At 38.4% G+C, this 4,094-nt stretch overlaps 1 pseudogene; it reads right to left on the reverse strand.

The window, feature by feature from the left end:
- Positions 1–591: 591 nt before the first annotated feature.
- Positions 592–1,177, reverse strand: LOC103104665 (retinitis pigmentosa 9 protein-like; annotated as a pseudogene).
- Between the last annotated feature and the right edge of the window lie 2,917 nt (positions 1,178–4,094).

A 4,094-nucleotide genomic window follows, 5' to 3' on the forward strand; every position in this document is an offset into this window, starting at 1 on the left:
AAAAAATTTTCCTAAAAATCTTAGTGGATCAGTTACTTTGTGGAGTGCCAGATTCTACAACAAAATGATTACAATGGAGATAAGATATTTCATATAGCTGCCTCCTTTTCTATTCTTCCACCATTATATTTTGCAAGTATACAGCAAGGATATTCACTTTTAAGTCCAAAATAATGGAGTTTTATTATTCATCACTCAATAGAATGCACTTGTAACTGCTGAAGATATCAACTTCTCAAGTCATCCTACTACTCCATTAATCCTCTGATCTTCTAGGGGAATCTCTCTTGGAAACACCTAGAACATTTTTGTATTTTATGCTTGATTTTTTTTTTCAAAACTAATCACAAACTACAGTATACAGGGAGGAGGAGGAGGAGAATCCAGCAGTGTGGCATATAAGAAACTCAACATCAGGGTGAATTCATCACTGTGGGCAGTGAGGGCAAAATGCCATGGGGGGATGCTAACTATGCAAGTTTTTTGGTTCCTTTTTCTCTGTCAACTGAGGCCCTTTTGTGGCTACTTCTTTACCTCTGACATTCAGTTATGATTCTGAAGTGACAAGGTGTATTCAAAGGAAATGGCTTTTTAGCCAGAATCTGAACTCTCATTTGATTTAGATTTGTGCTTTTTTTCTTTTTCTTCCCTTTTTTCCTTTTCTTATGTTTCTCTTTCTTCTTTCTCTTATGCTTCTCCTTACATTCTCAGGAGCTGGAACTAGTGGCATCAGGTAGAATCTTCTAGTTGCTTCTTTAACTGCTGTATCCTCACATCCTTTTCATGCCACTTATTCTCTCTTATGATGTCATACATGGGATCTTCGTGTGCTACTCTGAATTGTTCTAATTTCTGATTGCTTTTGATAAAGAATGGGCATTCTTTGTCACCTGTTTGTTCTGTGTCCATACCGTTTATAGCACCAGCATTGCATAACCTTGACTTCTTTCCCCAGGAGCATCCAGAGTCCTTTAGTTGGAGCATGAGCCAGAAATTCTCTGGCATGTTCATTGCGTGGTACATCTGGGATACAGTCTTCTGGCTTAGTCTCATCTTCCTTAATAAGTCCAGGAGGAGGTTTTTCATAAAAGGACTCGAGGTGCTGCAGCTGCCGCTGCTGTTGCACATCCCATCGCCGCCACTTCTGCTCCTGGTGCCGCTGCTGCTCTAGCTCCATGGCCTCCCGGGCCCGCTTGGGGCCTCCCCCGTGCTCCGGGCCTGCAGCTGCATCGGGGTCTGCTCAGCCTGGCCCAGGGGGCGGAGGCATGGCCGGGCCTAGGCTTGCGGCTCCCCGTGGCTCCCCGCGGCTCCCCGGGGCTCCTCGTGGCCGCTCGAAGAAGTTATCTTTAAAAAATTATTTTAGTGATTAAATGGAATTAAAATAGTAAACAGAAAGTGGGGAGACTGTCAGGGATAGAGCTTGTCACAGAATGAAACCTGGAGCTTCAATTTTTTAAAAACTGGAAAAAGTGAAGGTCTTCAAATTATAGGTCAATGAGCTTGACTTTGATTATGTCAAACTTGTAGAATTCATTACTAATGGGATGGTTTGTTAGCATTTATAAAGGAAAATGATGATTACTAAGACTTCAGGTAAGGCCAACTGGCTTAATTTTCTATTTTTTAAAGTATTACTATACTGATCAAGAAGATGTTGAAGTGGTGCACATCACAAATGAGTTCAAACACCCCAAATTTCAATGATCAGAACCATGATTTATTAATAAAAGAACTAAAAGATCATTAGCAAGCCTCCAAAGTTGCATGCATCAACCTTAGAATTAATTTTAAGTGAAAATTGCTAACTGTGGAGTAAAAATCTCCCTTTTCTGCTTTGAATTTTTCTCTTTTTCACTCCTGTGGGGGCCCATCCAAAGGAAGAAAGAGAAAAAAAAATCATTGAACAGGTAACTGCTTTTGTGCTCTGCTGAGGATTTTTCACTGTGGCAAGTTTAAGCTTGCAACTCCCACCTTTTTACATAGAGACAACGAATGCAAATTTTGCAAGGTTGGTCATAGAGCTGAATGGCCAGTTGTTAAGTATGTTGTGGCCAAAACTTTCCCCAGGTTTGTCTTAATCTTAATTTAGGCAGTTGTCAGCTCTCCTAGCCAGGACCTTAGGGCCCTGTTGCTAACATCTAAAACAGCTGTATTCTATTTAATTTAAGGAGAATCAAAAAAGGTTTTTTACTCACCCACTCTTGCAGCTGTGTTCTTCAAGCCAAGTTAGCAATGTTAAGAAAAAACACAACAAAACTGACTGATAGAGCAAGTAATAAAGAGAGAAAGGAAAGAGATTTCACAGAAACTTTTTGAGGGTTTTCTCACCAACTTCATGGTCTGCCATAAACTGTGAGAATTAAAATAGTGGGAGTCATAAACTGTTACAGATAAAAGAGTGGTTGGCTTAAATTGTGACCACAGAAAATATGGTTTCAAGACAGTGTCTTGTTTTAAATTAAATATAAGGTGGTCACCAGGGAAAAATTCCCAAATATTAAATATACCCAAGTCAGCTGGGTTTTATAGAGATTTTAATTAATACAAATGAGGAATTAATGAAAGAGAGAGAGAGAGAGAGAGAGAGAGAGAGAGAGAGAGAGAGAGAGAGAGAGAGAGAGAGAGAGAGAGAGAAAGGAAATAATGAGAAAAAGGGCTAGACCAGCCTAGGCCAGCATGAGCCAGCCTAAGCTGAAAACCCTAAGAGAGAGATCAGTCAGTCTTTTATCCACTCACCACAAGATTTGTTCAAGCAAGATTCTAGTGTTCAGAGAGACAGCAGCTGCCTCCTCCAATTCAGCTTTTCCCAGCTGAATCTCCCGAGAGAGTTCTTCTTCTCTCAGCTTTTCATCTCCTTTTAAAGGGAATTTTCTCCTATGTCACCTCCCCTAAGTTCTCACATCTACCAATCACAGTAGACGTTTTCCAAAGGACAGACTATTCTTAATTCACACCTAAGTAGACTTAAACTTTTGATTAAGTTCACACCTGAAAAAACCTCTGAGTAAGTTCTCACCTCTTTGCTGCTTGTAAATTCACAAGTTGCCTGACCTTTATAGGTACTTAGCACCCTTTTGTATTAGATCTAAAAACAGGCACAGCTTAAGAACTTTTGCCTTACTATAAGTATGGGTTTAAGTATTTTTCATTGTTCAGCAAGGAGTTTCTTCCCCTAAAGCATGCTCAAGTAGGGGTGGAGTAGAGGTCTCACATTCCTGATCTAAGTTCCTTCATTGTTTAAAATGGGGAATGGTCTTAACCAAATCTTATGAAGTAGGGTCTGAGAATTTTTAAGATTCACAATAGGAAGTTGGTGAACAATGATACAGAAAAAGAAAAGAGTATCAATAAAAGATGCACAAACTATATAGAAGAGAGCAAACAAAATTACAGAAATGGTCAAAGACAAGTAGGTCAGTTTTGTTACTAATGTAAGTTTAATATATTATTTTAAAAAATTGTACATAGTAGAAGTTTACAAGTTGATATACATTTTTTTTAATTCTTTTTGGTATATTGAAACATTCATTTTGTTGAGGCATCCCTATTCCCATCCCTGGAAGTTCCTATGGGTGGCAACTTGAATGGAGGAGAACTAATATCAAATCTTTGTTCCTTTAGAGTTTTCTTTGTTAGGGATGCCACTTTCTTTCATGGAAGCTAGATGTAAAATTTAAATTAATATCCAATAACTCCTAATATTATATTTTATAAGATTTATTAGTAATCATTTGAAATAGAAGAAATAAAAGGACAAAAGTAAAAGACTAAGTAAAGAAAAGTTTTCCCAACCAAATCTTATGAAGTAGGGTCTGAGAATTTTTAAGATTCACAATCCCCTTTGATGATCATTGGGAGACTAGTCTCCCCATTGATCATTTAACATAATCATCTTGTAGTCCTAAATGCACTTCTAACTACAGATATATACAATATTCAATTTTCTAAGAGGAAATTAGAGTAGTGAGAGAGGAAATAGAAAAAGAAAGCAAAACCCTAGTTCTAACCCACCCACTCCTCCCATTACTCATGCTTTCGATCCCACACCCTCAACTCTAAGTACACACCCCACCCATGCATCCAACCTTACACAA

The sequence above is a fragment of the Monodelphis domestica genome, chromosome 1 (assembly GCF_027887165.1).
Source record: "Monodelphis domestica isolate mMonDom1 chromosome 1, mMonDom1.pri, whole genome shotgun sequence".
Classification (NCBI taxonomy): Eukaryota; Metazoa; Chordata; class Mammalia; order Didelphimorphia; family Didelphidae; genus Monodelphis; species Monodelphis domestica.